Source organism: Saccopteryx bilineata, chromosome 3 (genome assembly GCF_036850765.1).
Source record: "Saccopteryx bilineata isolate mSacBil1 chromosome 3, mSacBil1_pri_phased_curated, whole genome shotgun sequence".
NCBI lineage: Eukaryota > Metazoa > Chordata > Mammalia > Chiroptera > Emballonuridae > Saccopteryx > Saccopteryx bilineata.
This window is the reverse complement of record NC_089492.1, coordinates 154,962,928-154,983,707: the sequence shown is the minus strand read 5'-3', so window position 1 is coordinate 154,983,707 and position 20,780 is coordinate 154,962,928. Positions and strand designations below refer to the sequence as shown.

Genomic DNA, 20,780 nt, shown 5'->3' with positions numbered 1-20,780 from the left:
CTTGACTTTCTCTTCTTCTCAACCACCCTCCAAAAATTAGGTGTTGTAGACATGTGCAACAGCTCTTCGGCATGACGTTTTTGGGAAGTACAGCGTGGAAGCGGCCCCCTTTTGGCAGCCTGCCTGCCACCCGCCATTAGCTGGCAGGGCAAGGAGTCCTGCACCTGGAGCAGGTGGTCTCAGACGGTGGGAGGGTGGTGTGTGAAAGAAGTAGCGAGTACTGCTTTTTCTTATCAGAATCTTCCTAACAGCCTCTTGGAGCTTCTTGCAAACTCTTGACCTTTCTGGCCCTGAGTTTATGAACCACAGATTCAGACTGTTGATTTTAACTTTCTCAAGGCCAGACTCAAACACTCAGCTTGCTTACTTAGTCCCCAGAGAGAGCCTTCGAACCTGTTGGAATGAATAGAATTAAGCGTCAGCCTCATCTGCCTGTGTTTTAGTTAACTTCTTTCTTCCTAGTGACTGCGGGCATTGTCCTGGTTCTCACTTGAGCCCCTGTCCACCATCCATCCCATCCTTTAGCTAGCTGGTGCTGTCTCAGATTCTCCCAGTGACTGCGTCTCTGGGCATGGGTCCCCGCCCCTGCAGTGGAGTCATAGCTGCACTGAGCTGGGGCGTGATTGTCACAGTGGGCCTAGCACTGAGCCATCCTTGTAGAGGATGCAGCAGGAAAACAGCTGCATCCTCTGCTAATTGCCAGGTGCTTGGAAGCATTCTGATTCTCTCCTAGAGTTTTGTTTTCTTCATTCTTCTCTCTGGAATTGGCATCTTCTCCCTTCCCATGTCACAGCGAGAACCCCGTAGTGTCATCTTGGAGCCAGTGTCCCTTCTAGCTATTACCCTGCACCTTGAGCTCCTGGTTCAACACATGCCCTTTTCTCCTGTCGTCTGATTCTGGGTCCCGGCTGCCTGGTCCCACAGACCTTTCTCACTATCGCACTTCCCACTGAGCATGCCAGTTTCCATCTGCCTGCTCATGCCACGTGCCCCCTTGTTTCCCGTGCTCTGCTGTGACCACCCAGAGTGTAACTTCAAGTTCTGTAGAAAGACTCCTGCAGTGCCCCCTCACACTTAAAATCTCTAAAATCTCTCATCTCCCTCCCCAAGCCCTATAGTGCTCAGATACCACAGACCAGGGCCCTGGTCAGCAAACTGCGGCTCGCGAGCCACTTGTGGCTCTTTGGCCCCTTGAGTGTGGCTCGTCTACAAAATACCAGGTGCAGGCGCTACCTCGATAAGGAATTACCACCTATATAGTTTAAGTTTAAAAAATTTGACTCTCAAAAGAAATTTCAGTCGTTGTATTGTTGATATTTAGCTCTGTTGACTAACTAGCAGCTTGTAAACAACTGAAACTTGTCATTCAGTTTTAGAGCCTGGAAGTCTGAGATCAGCAAGCCAGTCTAGTCAGGTGGGGGGCATCTTCCTGTTGTAGACCTCTTGTGTTCTCACATGGAAAGGGGCTAGGGAGCTCTGTAGGGTCACTTTTATGAGGGCTCTTCCCTTGTGACCTAATCACCCCAAAGGCCGCACTTACTAATACCATCACCCCGGGGGTTAGAATTTCAACCTGAATTTTGGGGGGACAGAAACATTCAGACTGTAGCAGAGTCCCTTGACATACTGTACCTCATCACATAAATACTGTAGCTTTTTAATGTGCAGTAGATTTTCCTTGAACGATTGGAAGCTTCAGTCACCCATTCAGCAAATATCTGAGCGCATGCTCTGCCAAGCACTGTTTTAGGCTCTTGCGACCCTGCAGTGGAAAGGCAGCCTAGCCCAGTGGCTCCTTGGGGAATGGGCAGGACTGTGGCTCCTATTTTCACTTTTATGTATTCTTTTGGGTAGCATGGTAATCATTTCTTTAAGTGATTTAGTTGGTTTGGGGGAAAAAGAGCCTCCATTTTGATCATAAGAAAAATATTAGAGATACCAAATGAAATACACATCTAGAAACCCTAAGTCTAGAGCAGTGTTTCCCAACCTTTTTTGTGCCATGCACCACCTTAATTTTTCTAAAATTTTTATGTCCCCCCTATGTAACATACATAATTTTTAACATTAAAAAATTGATTTGTTCACTTAATAAACATAAATGATAGGTTCTAGGAAGAAATCACTATGAAATTGTTAACAAAACACAGTAAGTAAAATTTCAAAACATATAATGAAAAACAGAAATTTAAATTCCAAATAATTTTAATACAGATTTTTCTATATTAATTTATTATTTTAATTTAGTGTGATCCTTGCACTTGATGCTTGCTGCACAGAGATTTTATATTAGGTTCCAATTTGGTTAGCTTTAGTCTCAAGTCTCCACGTTGTGTTATATCCAGCCGATTTCTTTTTTTTACCAGTAAATCATTTACAGCACTAAATCCACATTCAGCTAAAAATGAAGATGGAAATGGTAGCAATAGTTTTCTTGCACATTTGGTTGAATTTGGGTATTTCATTTCTGTTTCCTCACAAAGCCATGCCATCGCTCCTTTGATATTAAATAAAGCTTTAACTGACTCATCATTTTGCAGTTCTGCGAGTTCTTCTTGATACTGCATATTTGATATATCAGACAAATCCACGAACATTGGCTGCATCATCCATGTTGGGAAATCAATTTGTTTTAAATCAGAAACTCTTTCTTTTAAATCAGCCGATAGAATATTCAAATGATTGACAATAACAAGTAAAGCGGTATCAGTTACTTCACATTTTTGGAGCCAAAGAAACTGTTTAAAGTTTTTGTTGTTAATATGTTTCTGACATAACTCAATATTGGTAATGAAACCAAATATCTTTGCTTTTGCATCGACAAGAGTTTTATTTGTTCCTTGAAGTTGCTTATTTAATATATTTAGTTTTTCAAAGATATCGGCTAAATAACTCACAAATGCTTTACCATCTATTGTTAACAGATACTTCATTTCAGGTTTGTCGCTTAAAAAATCACTAAGAGTATCAACCAGTCCCATAAATCTTTTCAAACAGTTTCCTTTAGATAGCCATCTTACTTCAGTATGAAGTAAAAGTCTCACATGGTCTTCATTTTGTTCTTCACAAAATAGCTTGAAAAGACGCTCACATTTGGCACTAGCTTTAAAAGCATTAACACACTTTATTACTGCATGTAATACTTCATTCAGAACAGGCGAGATGTTTTTAGCTACCAAGTTTTCCCTATGAATAACACAATGCACAAGAATCATTTCTGGATTTGCATCTTTCATCAATTTTAAGCAGCCATTTTTCTTGCCCATCATATTGGGAGCACCATCTGCAGCACAAGATGTTATAGTTTTCATTGGTATATCATTGACATCTAAGTAGTTTTTTAGCTTATTATATATATCTTTGGAGGTAGTGGTGGTTTCTAATCTTTTACAGAACAACATTTCTTCAGCAAAATGTCCTTTATCAATATATCTTACATAAGTTATCAATACTGCCTCACTGTCTCTCAAAGTTGATTCATCCATTTGCAAGGAGAATTTTCTTGTTTTCAGCTTTCAATAAGTTGTTTTTCAATATCCTCACTCATTTCATCTATTCTTCTGCTAACAGTATTGTCACTGAGTGGCATAGCTTTTACAACTTTGTCATCTTTTTCAAGAACCGTTTTAAGAAATGCTGATATTGACGGTTTTATTAAATTCTCTCCTATAGTGTGATTTTCTCCAGTTTTAGCGATGAATAAAGAAATTTGATAACTAGCCTCAAGAACACGATTATTAGTTGAAGTATGAGCAGTAAATAGAGACTTTAATGTTGTTCTTTTTTCAAAATTTTTCTTTAAAGTTCTAAAGTAACTCAGATATGAATTAATATGAGCACTATGTTTTGCCTTCAAATGCGCCTCAAGACGACCTCGTTTCATTGATTCGTTGGTCAAGCATTGCTGGCATAAAAGACAAAAAGGAATCTGCTCATTGTGAACAGCGGGTATGAATCCAAATTTTAAATATTCCTCTGAATATTGACGAGTTTTTTTCTTGCTTGCACCACTCATTTTACTATGGGCTATAAGAAATAAAAATAAGATCAATTAAAAACTAATATTAAAATATGTGTTAAAATATATTCAATGTGACATAGAGTAAACGTATACTAAAAATTCATATTTATTTAAATATATATAACACAGTTACTACACTACCACTGCAAATCAAAAGGTATCTATATTTTTTCCACTTGACAAAATTTTCTGGAAAGTTATGCTTCTAAAATTAAAATTGTCGTGCATGCACTATTATAGCCCCAATAATATTTATAAAATATTAGTGCTTTCTAGCCCCGATGCAAGAAGTACTTAATAAAGAGTTTAATATTGATAAAAATAAAATCAAATACTTACCAATTATATCTATACAATATATATATGTATATTTATTAAATCAACGAGTTGGGATTTTTTTTGTAATATTCTGAAGCTAGAAACGGGGAGAGAGTCAGACAGACTCCTGCATGCACCCGACCGGGATCCACCCGGCACGCCCACCAGGGGCAACGCTCTGCCCACCAGGGGGCGATGCTCTGCCCCTCCGGGGCGTCGCTCTGCCGCGACCAGAGCCACTCTAGCGCCTGGGGCAGAGGCCAAGAAGCCATCCCCAGCGCCCGGGCCATCTTTGCTCCAATGGAGCCTTGGCTGCGGGAGGGGAAGAGAGAGACAGAGAGGAAGGAGGGGAGGGGTAGAGAAGCAAATGGGCCTTCTCCTATGTGCCCTGGCCGGGAATCGAACCCGGGTCCCCCGCACGGCAGGCCGGCGCTCTACCGCTGAGCCAACCGACCAGGGCTCAACGAGCTTTTACAACAGTTTTGACTGACACTTCTTTCAAATTAACACCAACTGAATGATGTGAAACACTACAGAAGTTGCAATGGGCCAATTAGGTGAGAATAACTGCGTTGTTTAGTGAGTTTTTAAAACGTCCGGGGTTCCCCGCGGCAGACGGCACGCTCTGCGGTGAACCCAAGATGAAGTTTACTTGACGACGCCAATCACCCAGTTGATATTTTGGTCTCGTCAAACGAAATTATACTTAATAATTATTTACCGCAATTATTTAAGAATTGCATTTTTTGTTAAATTTGGCACCGATATCTAGCATTACATTTAAATGGCCCGGGGCGAAAGAGTTAAAGTCGTGTCGAGTCCATTTTCAAATTGCCCCCCTTACTATCGAATTGTCCCCCTGTGGGGCGTGGGCCCCGCATTGGGAAACACCGGTAGAGGTATCTTAGTGAAGGATGCTTTAGGTCACCTGAGCCCTCGGTAGGCCGTTACTCTGCCCTATGTGATGATGGTTCTGCTGAATTTCAGTTTTTTGTTTGATTGACAACAAAACTGACTGGTCAGAATTGGGTAGCCCACCTGTGAAGAATATAGGGGTCCATTTTGTGTCTTGGTATGTGAGTCCTAGATTGGTATGTCGGGTCCCAGAGCCTGATACTATTGTCTGTTAGGGCAGGTGTCCAGGGTTGGTCTGGTCAGCTGTGGCCATGGGTAGTGATGCAATAACACACCTGACTGCCAGGCATGTCCACCATGGCCTGGGGGAAGGTAGGTGGTGGGTCTCAGGTTGTCTGGGGCTCCCTGGGCATCACAAATGTGTGCACAAGCACATCCTGTTTAAACTTACGTTTATTTAGCAATAAATAATATATCATCTAATAAAATATGTCTTAAGACACTTTATATGATGTCTGTAAGGTATTTTTCCCCGCGGAGAAGGAAGGAAGGAAGGGGCCGGAGCCACGAAGTGTGGAATAACAAAAGGCTTTATTGAGTACAGCGCATCCTGCTGGGCGAGGTTCCCTGGCCCAAAGGAAAGATGGAGGCCAAGGAAGTCGCAAGTGGTGACCCGCGTGGGAAATATTTAAAGGGTCCCTAGGGTGGTCGAGCTAATATGACGTGGTGAAATCTCACTGGCTGGCAGATGGTCGCTTTTCTCCAAAGGGCTCCTAGGAATTTTCTTTTGGCGTGCTTGGTTGTGGGCAGTCCTAGCCAAAGTTCCCGGGTCTGATCTTTCCCATTATCCACCAACCTTACAATGTCTAATTGAAAAAAAATGCTTTCTAAAATTGTCATCAGATTGATCCATTTAAAAATTGTCATGCCCTGTCATCTGAATACCTTGTGATCTGATTTTGACTTACCTTTATTTTGTAAAAAATAGTAAATGGCATTCATTGAGTGGTGGTGTTTACATGTCAGTCCTATGCTTAGTAATTTGCACTGTGTGTGGTACAGGAGTGCATATGTTGTGGGAATTTGCTTGTTTTTATATGGATTTTAAATTTTCCGTAATGGGAAACTTGGAAGTGTGAGGACGGTGTTGAGAGCTGGGGCTGCGCACTGTCTGCTCGGCAGGCTTGTTCATACGACAACCCTGGAGTTAATACTATAAAGCAAATTCCACATAGGTAGCATTTCTGGGTGTTCTATTTAATCAGAATGTAATTTTTTAATTTCACTTCAGATTGGTTTGTTTAAACTTATTTCTCCTCCGACTTGCTTAGTTTTCTCAGTTGTCGTTGTGGCACCCTTTATTTGCTTTCTCATCTCCCTGGGGACGCAACATTACTTATGAGTTTGTGGCTTACCTTAAATAGCGTTTGCTACGGGCAACAGAGCCATCTACCTCCTACTGCCTATCAAGGGAAAAATAACCAGCTAATTATATACCCTTTTGAAAATGAGTTGTTGAGTTTTTTCCTTTTAACCTCAGTGCCTGGTTTGCACACCCACCTCCGGATGTGTGTTTCAGGATCTACATCAATTCACTTAGATCCTCCTTTAATGTGAATTTTTTCTTTGTACTTTAATCGCACTCCTAATCTCATCTCTAAACTAGAGGCTTGGAATCACTAGTTGTCAAAGTTCCCTTTGGTTTTGTGGTTACAAAAACCATATAAAATAAAAGAGTATTAGGTATAATTGGTCATCAGTTGCTCAGGGAGATAATGCCTTCCACTGAGGGAGTAATTTGAAGCAAGTGGTCCCATTGTATTTTGGTTTGGGCCATTTGGGCCTAGCACTAAGTGCGTCCCTAACTGCAGGCCACCCTGGGGAGAAGTGGGTGTGGAGAAGGCCCCTGCAGCTGCCTGCCACAGGAGTGCCGCTCCTGGACCCTCCCCAGGAAGACTGGGAGGCCCGCTCTGCTATCTTTGTCACCTGCAGTGCTCACTTCCGTTCAGTGTCCTGGGTGGGAGCGAAAGAACCCAGCTTCTGTTCCAGGTATCACAGTCACACAGCCTGGATTTTCTCTGGCACACACTGCTTCTTCCTACCTTTCATCCATTCTTTCCATAAGCATTCTAAATAGCTTGAAATTTCAACATCATGTGGAAGTAGCCAAAGAAAGTCTGGGGCAGGGTTCAGGACTCTGTCAGTGAGTATATGCCAGGAGGACCATCTGTCTGCCTGGTGCAGGGTCATTCAGCTGCGGTCCAGGGCTGCTGCATGGTCACTGCCATCTGCTGGCCTCCCTGCCCACAGAGGACTGCTGCACTGTGAGTATCCGGGTTTGTCCTCTGGCACAGCAAGGACCTTTATGACATTGAGAGCATGTCTAGGAAAAGCAATTTGGGAATGTTCTTCTAGATTTGGATACTAAGTGGCTGATGCGGGCTAGCTAGCTGTGTTCCTTCTCTAGGGGCCACACTAGTCCTAGCTCCTTGGTCCTAGCAGGGTGTTGTCAGCTCTGCCCGGGCTTCAGGGACCTTCAGCAGCCGGACCACAGGTGGCAGGTGGTGAGGACTAGAACATCCCTCTGGTTTATGGTTGATTTCTGTTTTGCTTGACTGAAAGTCACCACTGCTGACCTCATTTTCAGAGGACCTCCGCTTTACTCCAGCCTAGGAGCCTGTTGCTGCCACACCCCCAGCCCCGGCCCCAGGCCCAGCCCCTGCCCCAGGCCCAGCCCCAGGCCCTGTCCCTGCCCCTGTCCCAGCCCCAACCCCAGCCCCTCTCCCTGCCCCTGTCCCTGTCCCAGCCCCAGGCCCAGCCCCAGCCCCTGCTCCTGCCCCTGCCCCTGCCCCAGCCCCTGCCCCTGCCCCTGCCCCTGCCCCTGCCCCTGCCCCTGCCCCAGGCTCTGCCCCTGCCCCTGCCCCTGCCCTGGTCCCCATTTCCAGGGCCTCTCTGCAAGGAAAATAAGTACATCTTAGGTATTTCAGACAGGTAGGATCTAATACACCGTGTGGCTACAGAGGTGTGAGAAGGGTGGGAGTAGCCATAGGGAGAAAACGTTGTTACTCAAATATTAGACACTCAGAGAGCTGCTGCTGTCCTGGGTGGGGAGAAGCAGGACAAGAACATGAGAGTTCCCCAGAGCCCAAGCAGGCACTCCCCAGCCTGCTGCCCCCCCTGCAGAAAGCCCAAGCTGAGGGTCCTGCCCCTGCCCCGCTTCATGGCAGCTGGAGCCGGCAGCCTCTTGCTGCAGCAGCAGCTGCCTGGCCATGAGCTGTTTCGGGAAAAGGCAAGGTTTGCCCTTCCTTGTGCCTTTTGATGTTGCACCAGGGAGTCCAACCAAGAATCCAGCTGGCAAAGGTCTGGGAAATTTAGCTTTCTGGTTTCCGGCCCCAGCAGTGCAGAAGAGAGCGTTGCTGGCAATGGTTCTAACACCGCTGGGCCACATCTAGTACAGGGACTCTCAGGAGTGTGGGTAGCATGAAATGACCCAGTACCATCTGGTATGTGGTGGGAACATTGGTGGCTGCTGTCAGTCCTCCCCACATGGATCAATAGAAATGGATCATGGGCAGATAACAAGCTCACCATGAAGTCTGTACCCACCTGCTAGGTATGGAAAACACAACAAATAAAATGTTTAACATGACCAGCCCTGGCTAATGGAGATGAGTGGGAATTGTTTCATTGCAGCTGGGTGGGTAATAGTGAGTGCACACCCATAAGAGTGTTCACATCTGGGGGCTCAGTGAGGGGCTGTGGTTCCCTCTGGCATGGAATGTCATAGATGGAGGGACAAAACCACTCTGTGGAGCCCTGGAGCAAATGCTCTCACTACTGTCCAGCAGTAGTCGATCACATGCTTTAGAAAATGCTGAGCTTTATGTCATAGCTTGCTATTGAAGGGAAGACTGACATTGGGGCAATAACCACGATTCAGGCAATAGCCATGGTTTCACTGGTCCATTCAGTCCCTGCTCCTCCTCTTCCAGTAACAGGAAGCTTTCTTGTCCTAGACCTGGGCTTGGTGCATCTCTCTAACTTCCTTTGCATCTGTTTTCTTCATCTTCTCCCATTGTGCTTGGAGGAATTGCCAGGGTGGCAGGTAACAGCAACCCTCTTGAGCTCCCTGAAGCCAGAGGTGAAGTTGTCCTGGGGAAAGGGCGTGGACAGGCCTGTGGGACTAGGCCTAGGGCTTAGAGGGTGTGGAAGGGCCCTGGAAAGCCCCCACCTCCCTTGCCTCTCACCTAGCCTCTCTGCCCTTTGCAGACTGGCTGTGTCTCCAACACCTGTAGTAGGAAGTGGCCTCCAGCAGCAGCATGGTGGGCGTGCCTCCAGCAGGGGCGCTGCGCTGTGTTCGACCTCTGAGGAGGGCCTTCTTTGGCCTGGTGTGGTCAGATGCCCACTTTGAGCCAGTCAGTGGGCCATCTTTGTGGGGAGGAAGTGGTGTTCATAACCATGTGCCTGGGGCTGGGGGGAAAGGCAGCTGAGGGCACAGGGGAAGTGGTTGGCCCAGCCTCCCAGTGGGGTTTTCCACAGCCCGCTTCTGTGAAGTCAGGAAAGGGCTGCGGGAGTCCCCATGCTTTCTCCTCAGGCTGCAGGCTGTGATGCCCTCATAACTGCATATACAGTGGGATGATGGTTATTTTCAAAAGAGCTTTACAAATATGCTCTAAACACGTATTCCTTTAAACTCATAAATTGGTTTTGTTATAATATTAAAAATTGAGAAATTATTGAGAAGAATTTTTGTTAGGAATGGTTAATAAAATTTGCTTATAAGAATCACTTCTGGGCTCTGGCCGGTTGGCTCAGCGGTAGAGCGTCGGCCTGGCGTGCGGGGGACCCGGGTTCGATTCCCGGCCAGGGCACATAGGAGAAGCGCCCATTTGCTTCTCCACCCCCCCCCTTCCTCTCTGTCTCTCTCTTCCCCTCCCGCAGCCAAGGCTCCATTGGAGCAAAGATGGCCCGGGCGCTGGGGATGGCTTCTTGGCCTCTGCCCCAGGCGCTAGAGTGGCTCTGGTCTTGGTACAGCGATGCCCCGGAGGGGCAGAGCATTGCCCCCTGGTGGGCAGAGCGTTGCCCCTGGTGGGCGTGCCAGGTGGATCCCGGTCGGGCGCATGCAGGAGTCTGTCTGACTGTCTCTCCCCGTTTCCAGCTTCAGAAAAATACAAAAAAAAAAAAAAAGAATCACTTCTGAAAGAACAAAAAAAAAATCAACACTCCGAGCATTTATTTATTTATTTATTTATTTATTTATTTATTTATTGTGACAGAGACAGAGAGTCAGAGAGAGGGACAGATAGGGACAGACAGACAGGAAGGGAGAGAGATGAGAAACATCATTAGTTTTTCGTTGAGGTTCCTTAGTTGTTCATTGACTGCTTTCTCATATGTGCCTTGACCGGGGGCTACAGCAGACTGAGTGACCCCTTGCTCCAGCCAGCGACCTTGGGCTCAAGCTGGTGAGCCTTGCTCAAACAAGATGAGCCTGCGCTCAAGCTGGTGACCTGGGGGTTTTGAATCGGGATCCTCTGCATCCCAGTCCAACGCTCTATCCACTGTGACACCGCATGGTCAGGCTTTTATTTATTTATTTAATTTTATTAATTAATATTAATGAGGTAACATTGATAAATCAGGGTACATATGTTCAGAGAAAACATCTCCAGGTTATTTTGACATTTGATTATGCTGCATTCCCATCACCCAAAGTTCAATTGTCTTCCGTCACCTTCTAACTGGTTTTCTTTGTGCCCCTCCCCTCACCCAATCCCCTCCCCCCCTCCCCCCCCCCCGTACATAACCACCATGCTCCTGTCCATGTCTCTGAGTCTCATTTTTATGTCCCACCTATGTATGGGATCATATAGTTCTTAGTTTTTTCTGATTTACTTATTTTGCTCAGTATAATGTTATCAAGGTCCATCCATGTTGTTGTAAATGATCCGATGTCATCATTTCTTATGGCTGAGTAGTATTCCATAGTACATATGTACCAAAGCTTTTTAATCCACTCGTCCACTGATGGACACTTGGGCTGTTTCCAGATCTTCGCTATTGTGAACAATGCTGCCATAAACAAGGGGATGCATTTCTTCTTTTGAAACAGTGATGTGGTGTTCTTGGGGTATATTCCTAACAGTGGGATAGCTGGGTCAAAAGGCAGTTCGATTTTTAATTTCTTGAGGAATCTCCATACTGTTTTCCACAGTGGCTGCACCAGTCTGCATTCCCACCAGCAGTGTAGGAGGGTTCCCTTTTCTCCACAGCACTTATTCTGTGTTGTTTTGTTGATGAGCACCATTCTGACTGGTGTGAGGTGATATCTCATTGTGGTTTTAATTTGCACTTCTCTAATGATTAGTGATGTTGAGCATTTTTTCATATGCCTATTGGCCATCTGTATGTCCTCTCTGGAGAAGTGTCTATTCATTTCTTTTGCCCATTTTTGGATTGGATTGTTTGTCTTCCTGGTATTGAGTTTTACAAGTTCTTTATAAATTTTGGTTATTAATCCCTTATCAGACATATTGTCAAATATGTTCTTCCATTGTGTAGTTTGTCTTTTTATTCTGTTCTTATTGTCTTTAGCTGTGCAAAAGATTTTTAGTTTGATATAGTCCCATTTGTTTATCCTGTCTTTTATTTCACTTGCCCTTGGAGATAAATTGGCAAATGTATTGCTGCGAGAGATGTCAGGGAGCTTACTGCCTATGTTTTCTTCTAAGATGCTTATGGTTTTACAGCTTACATTTAAGTCTTTTATTCATTTTGAGTTTATTTTTGTGAATGGTGTAAGTTGGTGGTCTAGTTTCATTTTTTCTAGGCTGTCTTTATGATCTTATGATCTTACCTTCTTTGTCAAATATCAGTTGTCCATAAAAGTGTGGGTTTATTTCTGGGTTCTCAGTTCTGTTCCATTGATCTAATGCCTATTCTCATGCCAGTACCAAGCTGTTTTGAGTACAATGGCCTTGTAGTATAACTTGATATCTGGAAGTGTGATACCTCTCACTTTATTCTTCCTTTTCAAGATAGCTGAGGCTATTCATATTCTCTTTTGGTTCCATATAAATTTTTGGAATATGTGTTCTATATCTTTGAAGTATGTCATTGGTATTTTAATTGGTATTACATTGAATTTATAAATTGCTTTGGGTAATATAGACATTTTGATGATGTTTATTCTTCCTAACCATGATCATGGTATATGCTTCCACTTGTTTGTATCTTCCCTGGTTTCTTTTATCAATGTTTTATAATTTACCAAGTACACGTCTTTAATCTCCTAGGTACTTCATTTTTTGGGTTGCAATGGTGAAGGGGATTGTTTCCTTAATTTCTCTTTCTGACAGTTCTTTGTTAGTGTATAAAAATGCCTCTGATTTCTGAGTATTGATTTTATATCTTACCACCTTAATGAATTCATTTATCAGGTCCAGTAGTTTTTTGACTGAGACTTTAGGGTTTTCTGTATACAGTATCATATCATCTGCAAATAATGATAGTTTTACTTCTTCTTTTCCAATTTGGATGGATGCTTTTTATTTCTCTTTCTTGTCTGATTGCTGTGGCTAGGACTTCCAGAACTATGTTGAATAAGAGTGGTGAAAGGGGGCACCCCTGCCTTGTTCCTGATCTTAAGGGTATTGCTTTTAATTTTTGCCCATTGAGTATGATGTTGGCTGTGGGTTTGTCATAGATGGCCTTTATCATGTTGAGGTATGTTCCCTGTATTCCCTCTTTGCTGAGAGTTTTGATCATGAATGAGTGCTGGATTTTATCAAATGCTTTTTCTGCATCTATGGAAATGATCATGTGGTTTTTCTCCTTCCTTTTGTTTTTGTGATGAATCACATTGATTGATTTGCAAATATTGTATCAGCCTTGCCTCCCAAGAATAAATCCCACTTGATCATGGTGTATGATTTTTTTTTTCACATATTGCTGGATCCGGTTTGCAAATATTTTGTTGAGGATTTTAGCATCTAAATTCATCAGGGATATTGGCCTATAATTTTCTTTCTTTGTGTTGTCTTTGCCTGGTTTTTGGAATCAGAATTATGCTCACCTCATAAAAGAAGCTTGGAAGTCTTCCTTCCTCTTGAACTTTTTGAAATAGCTTGAGAAGAATGGGAGTTAGTTCAGGACTTTTCTTTTTTGGGAGTTTTTTGATGACTGTTTCGATCTCATTTGTTGTAATCAGTTTGTTTAGGTTTTCTGATTCTTCCAGATTAATTTTTGGAGGATTATATTTTTCAAGGAATTTGTCCATTTCATCTAGGTTTTCTAGTTTTTTGGCATACAGTTGTCAGTTGTTATTTCTCCATTCTCATTTCTAATTTTATTTGAGTCTTCTCTCTTTTTTTCTTGGTGAGTCTGGTTACAGTTTCATCGATCTTGTTTACCTTTTCAGAGAACCAGCTCATGGTTTCATTGATCCTCTGTATTGTTTCTTTAGCCTCTCTGTCATTTATTTCTGCTCTGATCTTTATTATTTCCTTCCTTCTACTACCTCTGGGCTTTACTAGCTGTTCTTTTTCTAGTTCTTTTAGATGCAGGGTCAAGTTGTTTATTTGAGCTTTTTCTAGCTTCTTAAGGCATGCCTGTAATGCTATGAACTTCCCTCTCAGTATTGCTTTTGCTGTGTCCCATAAATTTTGAGTTGATGTATGCTCATTATACTTCGTTTCTAGGAATTTTTTATTTCTTCTTTGATCTCATTGTTAACTCATTCGTTATTTAATAACATGCTATTTAGTTTCCAAGTGTCTGAGTATTTTTCAGTTTTTCTGTTGTGGTTGATTTCTAGTTTCATGCCATTGTGATCAGAGAAAGTGTTCAATATGATTTCAATCTTCTTAAATTTGTTGAGACTGCTTTTGTGCCCTAATATGTGGTCTATCCTAGAGAATGTACTGTGGGCACTTGAAAGGAATGTATATTCTACTGCTTTAGATTGAAAGGTTCTGAAGATATCTATTAAATCGAGTTGATATAGTGTGTCCTTTCAGTCTGCTGTTTTTTGTTAATTTTATTTCTTGAGGATCTATCTAGTGATGTTAGTGGGGTATTGAAATCCCCTACTATTATAATATTGCTGTTGATATTGCCCTTTAAATCCATCAAAGTCTGTTTTATATATTTAGGTGCTCGTATGTTAGGTGCATAGATATTTATAACGGTTATATCTTCCTGTTGGATCTCTCCCTTTATCATTATGTAGTGACCTTCTTTATCTCTTACTATAGCCTTTGTTTTAAAGTCTATTTTGTCTGATATAAGTATTGCTACCCCAGCTTTTTTTTCATTTCCATTTGTGTGAAATATTTTTTCCATCCTTTTATCTTCAGTCTGTATGAATCTTTTGTTTTAAGATGTTTCTCTTGTAGACAGCATATGTATGGGTCCTGTTTTCTTATCCACACAGCTACCCTATGTCTTTTGATTGGATCATTTAAACCATTTACATTTAAGATTATTATTGATATGTAGTTGTTTATTGCCATTTTATTCTTTAAAACTGTATTCCTCTTTTGCTATATTCTTTTCCCCCTTTGATCTGTTTACAACAGGCCCCTTAGCATTTCTTGCAGCATTGGTTAGGTTGTAGTGAATTCCTTGAGTTGTTTTTTTTTTTTTTTGTTTTTTTTTTTTTTTTTTTTGTCTGTAAAGCTTTTTATTTCTCCTTCAATTTTAAACGATAGCCTTGCAGGATAAAGTAGTCTTGGTTGTAGGCTCTTGTTCTGCATTACTTTGATTATTTCTTGCCATTCCCTTCTGGCCTCAAGTGTTTCTGTTGACAAGTCAGAAGTCATCCTTATGGGGGCTCCTTTGTAGGTGATAGCCTTTTTTTCTCTAGCAGCTTTTAATATTTTCTCTGTATCACTTAGCTTTGGTGTTTTAATTATGATGTGTCTTGGTGTAGATTTCTTTGGGTTTCTCTTTAATGGAATTCTCTGTGCTTCTTGGATTTGTGAGACATTTTCCTGCCTTAATTGAGGGAAGTTTTCAGCTATGATATGTTTGAACAAAGTCTCTATCCCTTGTTCTTTCTCTTCTTCTTCAGGAACCCCTATGATGCAGATGCTATTTCTCTTCATGTTGTAACAAAGCTCTCTTAGAGTTTCCTCAGGCTTTTTGAGTCTCTTTTGTTTTTTCTGCTCTGCTTCCATGCCTTTATTTATCTTGTCCTCTAACTTGCTGATTCGATTCTCAGCTTCATTCATCCTGTTTTTAATTCCTTCCATTGTGGTCTTCATTTCCGATATTCTATTTGTCATTTCTGACTGATTCTTTTTTATTATTTCAATGTCCTTTTTTATATTTGCTATCTCTTTACTTAGGTGATCATAATGACCATCTATTGTTGTTCTAAGATCTTTGTGCATCCTGACAATCATTATTTTAAACTCTGCATCTGGTAATTTGGTTATATCTGACTCATTCAAGTCCTTTTCTGGGGGTTTCTCTTGATTCCTTTGTGTTGCATTTCTCTGCCTTCTCATTTTGTCTGTGTATAAGAAGGTTTTGGCTTCTGGGGTCCAATGGGTGTGTCCTCAGTGTTCCCTAGGTATAGTCTGTCTGCAGGCCCTCCAACCCCTCTGCCGCTGCTGCCTAAGGCATGTTGGTATGGGCGTTGCCGGTGCCTGCCCACTGGGGCTGTTGCTGTGGTTTCCTCCTCCTTCACAGGAGGGGCTGTGATTACGTGCTTGAGTGTACAAGCCTCAGTGGCTTCAGCCTTCGCCCTGCCCCCACGGGTGGTTTTATGCGCTGTGCCAGTCTGCAAGCCTTGGCCCTGAGGGCAGGGGTGAGCACCTTTGCTCAGCTGCGGGTCTCCACCTGATTTCAGGCTTTCGCCCTGCCCCTGCAGGAGGAGCCCACTGGTAGGATGGCTGTAAGCCTTGGCTCCACGGGCCAGGCAGGGCTGTGTGCCACGCTCAGTTGTGGGACTTTGCCTGTTCTGGGCTTCACTCCACCCCTGTGGGAGGAGCCAGCTCCCGCGTCAGGCCGCAAGCCTTGGTTTTGTGGGCTCCTGCGCCCTTGCTCAAGGGAGGGTCTCTGCCCCTTCCGGGGCTCCTGCCCTTCCCCCACAGTCTGTATTGCAGGTCAAGCTGGGCTTGACCACTTTCACACGTCCCCTCCTCCCCAGCCTGGTAAGACTGAGCTCACACCTGTGCCTCAGTGGTGGCCAGCCGGCTCCCGCCCTTGCCTACAGAACTGCGCTTCCATGTCCTGCCGCCGTCCACTCTCGGAGGAACCCTCAGCCGTGTGGGTGGGGGGCGCTGCACTTCAGACCCTAACACTCACTACTGTAGTCCTGAAAGCTCCCTCCTTCTAAGCGACTCTGCTCTGAGTGCCGCGCGAGAGCTTGTTTGGCTGGTGTCCTGCTTCCTTTTCCTGGTATTGCTGTTTCCAGGGGAAATATTCACTTCAGATTTGGGGAGTGACTCAGCCCAAGGGTTAGGGTGGCTGTCCCTCAAAGTGTTTCTCCCTGTGCCTCCCAGATTACACTCTCTTCCTGCTGCTCCGGTCCTCTCCTCTCTCCCCATCCCCTGGAGCCCTGGGTGAGTGGTTGTGAAAGAGGTTTTCTGCGCTGTCTCTTTAAGAAGAATCCTGGGTCTGAGAAAACTGTCTCTTTCTCACAAATAGTATCCTGACTTGTTTCCAGCTAAATACTGTCCATACGCCTCTTCAAGGTTCTGGGGCTGCAGGCTGGGCCTCTGTTCCTGGGGCTCAGGACCATCCCCTCTCTGCTAAACTCACTTCCCGCCACGCGAGTCTCTCCCGGCTGCCATTCGCTCTGGGGAGCTGGGCAACCCTCTCCACGTTTCTGCTTTTCCTACCAGTCTTGGTGTGGCTTCTTCAGTGTTCCTTGGTTGAAGAGTCCTCTTAGTTTAGTCCAAAGTTGGTTTTTCCAGATGGTTCTAAAAATTAAGTTGTAATCCACTTTGGTTCTGAGAGGTGGAAGTTGGTACGTCTGCCTACTCCATCACCATCTTGTCCTTTCCCTCATGAATGATTTTTGAGCAGGAATGTTCAATAGTAATTTCATACCTTACAAATACAGTCAGGGCCGTAGGAGGTGCTTCTTCCAGCTGGGCTCTCATCTTCTGGAGACTGCGGATTGCCTATTTATTTTTTATTTGCCTTTATTTTTAATTTTTTTTAATTTAAGTGTAGTTGGTATAGAACAGGGGTCCCCAAACTACGGCCCGTGGGCCGCATGCGGCCCCCTGAGGCCATTTATCCAGCCCCCACCGCACTTCCGGAAGGGGCACCTCTTTCATTGGTGGTCAGTGAGAGAAGCACATTGACCATCTCATTAGCCAAAAGCAGGCCCATAGTTCCCATTGAAATACTGGTTTGTTGATTTTAATTTACTTGTTCTTTATTTTAAATATTGTATTTGTTCCTGTTTTGTTTTTTTACTTTATAATAAGATATGTGCAGTGTGCACAGGGATTTGTTCATAGTTTTTTTTATAGTCCAGCCCTCCAATGGTCTGAGGGACAGTGAATTGGCCCCCTGTGTAAAAACTTTGGGGACCCCTGGTATAGAATATTATATTTGTTTCAGGTGTACAATATAGTGATTTGATATTTATGTACCTTATGATGTGCTCCTGATTCTAGGATCCATCTGTTATTGTGCAAAGTTATCACACTATTATTGACTATATTCTTTCCCCTTTACCTTTTTCACCCATTCCCCCATCTCCTCCTTCCTGGCAGCCATCAGTTTGATGTCTTTAAAATATCTCTTATATTAATTTAATTAAAGGAGATATGTTTAGTCAGTTGCCTTTTAATCATTAGGTAGTCCTTTTTTCAGAGTATATGGCGGTTCACCTTCTACTAAGTGAGATATGGCAACATCAGAGCTCAGCTTGGTTTCCAGGGACAGAACACGGTACCCTGAAGCCAGACATGGCAGAGGACCCAATCGTGCTCAGCCGTGTGACCAACATGGTGCACTGAGGGAAGAGACCACATACCTTCCGCCAATGATTGTGGCACAGGTAGAGAGGAAGGGAATAAAGAACTTAATTCCACTCATAGTGCAGTTTTTGACTTGTACCTTTTGAGAAGACTAGCCTGTAGTTTAAAATGCACACTCACACATATGTACCCGTATGTGGAGTCCATGTTCTGGAGGATGGGGTTAATCTTAACTGTGCAGAAGGACAAATGGACTTGAGGATACTGCCGCCTGCACAGACTGTGTGATCAGACCCCCACTATCTCATGTGACATTATATATGCCCCCAATACTTCACAGCTATGCAAGTTCTCTGCATCAGTATGTTTGCTTTTCCTCTATTACCTATTTGCATAAACCTCTCCTCCTCTTCCCCTTTATTTAGTTTGCCTTTTCCTTATGATATGGCATGATTCTAAATAAGCATAGTTTGGATGCATAAGAAATGAGGTATACACTTTTTATAGAAAAAAATTTTTGATTGCAAGGTTAACCAAAAATAATAAATATTTAGTGTAGAGATTTCAAAAAAAATGTGGCCCTGGCTGGTTAGTTCAGTGGTAAGAGCATCGGCCCAGTTTATGGATGTCCCAGCTTTGATTCCCAGTCAGGGCACACAGGAGAAGTGCCCATCTGCTTCTCCATCCCTCCCCCTCTTGCCTCTCTCTCTCTCCTCCTCCCCTTCTGCAGTCATGGCTTAATTAGAGCAAGTTGGCTCCAGGCACTGAGGATGGCTCCATGGCCTCTGCCTCATGTGCTAAAAAATGGCTCCTGTTGCAACTGAGCAAGGGCCCCAGATGGGCAGAGCATTGCCCCCTAGTGGGCTTGCCTGATGGATTGGTTGAGGTGCATGCAGGAGTCTGTCTCTGCCTCCCCTCCTTTCACTAAATAAATTTAAAAAATTTTTAAGGTAAAATTTTCAGTGTTAAGCCTTTGCTTCTCAGCACCTAGATTAAGTTGGGGCCTGACAGTCATAAATATTCAGTTATTTATGGACACATTTAATATGGTTTTCATATATGTAAATGCATCTAAAAGGCATAGAATTTCCAACCAGATATCTTATTTTTATGTGGTGATTATCTGGGTTAAAATTCTAATGGTATCCTCAAGTCCAGCTTCTACATCATGTCCAAAAGGGTATGGGATAGGTGACCAGACTTTTGTTATTTACACCAGGATACCTTTGAGTTTGTAAAGGGGTGCTGTTAATGATTATGCTGGAACATTCATCACAGATCAGAGTGTGGCCGATGGTCACTGTGGCCTTGACCGTCTGCCCTCTCTCCCCTGATTGCCTTTGTCTCAGCTGGCTGTAGTTGTCTTTCTGCTTGCAGACTTTTCTCCCTCCCATCAAACTCTTTTATCGTGGCAATGGTTGATTTTCTAAATTACAGATCAAATTGTTTCACTTCTTTCCCTAACAACACCTGATCCCCATCTCATCAAGGATCAATTCTAGGCTCTTTGTGTAGTTAAAAGGCATCAAAAATCTGACTTTTGCTTCATCTTTGAACACTTAGCCCTTGTAAATTTCATGGATACTGTCACACTGATTATTCCCAACTAGGTAGGCTGTGTACATCACCCCTCTGTGCCTTTGCACATACTTTCCCTGAGGCCTGGTCACCTCCCCCACCTCCACCACTGCTCACCTCCTTACCACAGTGCAGGACTGACAGGTTATCTTCCCTTTGAAGCAAGAACTAGTAGCTCCCTCCTAGGCCTCTTCTAGTTCATGCCCATCCATCTCTTAACCCTCATGCACTTCATTCTGGGAGGCGTCCGCTGGGGTGTGCTGCCTTACCCACACCCTGCAGCCACAGTGATGGGGACGGTACGGGGATGCCGAGCTTGCCGTGCATTGCGCATAGTCTCTCCTCTCTCACGGCGGCAACACCTGGAGAAATACATACTGGCTTCTTTGCCTTCAGCCCTCTGTTCTTCTTCTTCTTCTTCTTCTTCTTCTTATTATTATTATTATTATTATTAATTCATTTTAGAGAGGAGAGAGAGAGAGAGAGAGAGAGAGAGAGAGAGAGGGAGAAAGGGGCAGAAAGCATCAACTCCCATATGTGCCTTGACCAGGGAAGCCTAGGGTTTTGAACTGGCGGCCTCAGTGTTCCAGGCCGACACTTTTATCTACTGCACCACCACAGGCCAGGTCAGCCCTCTGTTCTTAAAGCCACCCTGTTCTCACAAATGTGAGATGGCCTTTCTGAGCATTCTTACAGGAGCAATTAAACTGACAATGTGTATTGGCTCAGGGATCCTGACCTCCCATAGCTCAGGGTCACAGGCAGCCTGTCCCCATGACTCTCCCACCACATTCCTCACAGGTGCTGGTGGGAACAGGCCTGAGGGTGGTGGGCTGAGAAAAGTCACCTTGAATATATGTGGGGACAACTCCTGCCTTGGGGGATGGAATAGAAGAGATTTAGATCATTGAAGATAGTCTTGGACAGCACTGAGCTTGGCTACAGAGAGAGGTCTCCCAAACAGGCTAGGGAAGGAGCCCCTGAACCGTCTCCACATTGATGGGTGTCCTCTGAGCATACAGTGTAACTGGTGTGCATTTTCTCCATGTGGTCTTTGTGGCCTG

General features: G+C 43.9%; 1 protein-coding gene and 1 non-coding gene across 4 annotated transcripts in view; one reads left to right on the top strand and one right to left on the bottom strand.

The window, feature by feature from the left end:
- Positions 1 to 20,780, top strand: part of NCK2 (NCK adaptor protein 2) — a 168,305-nt gene that overhangs the window by 29,903 nt on the left and 117,622 nt on the right. The gene's annotated exons all lie outside the window — the stretch shown is intronic.
- On the bottom strand, positions 4,724 to 4,799 carry TRNAG-GCC (transfer RNA glycine (anticodon GCC)). The gene has a single exon. It is a non-coding gene; the product is annotated as a tRNA-Gly (tRNA).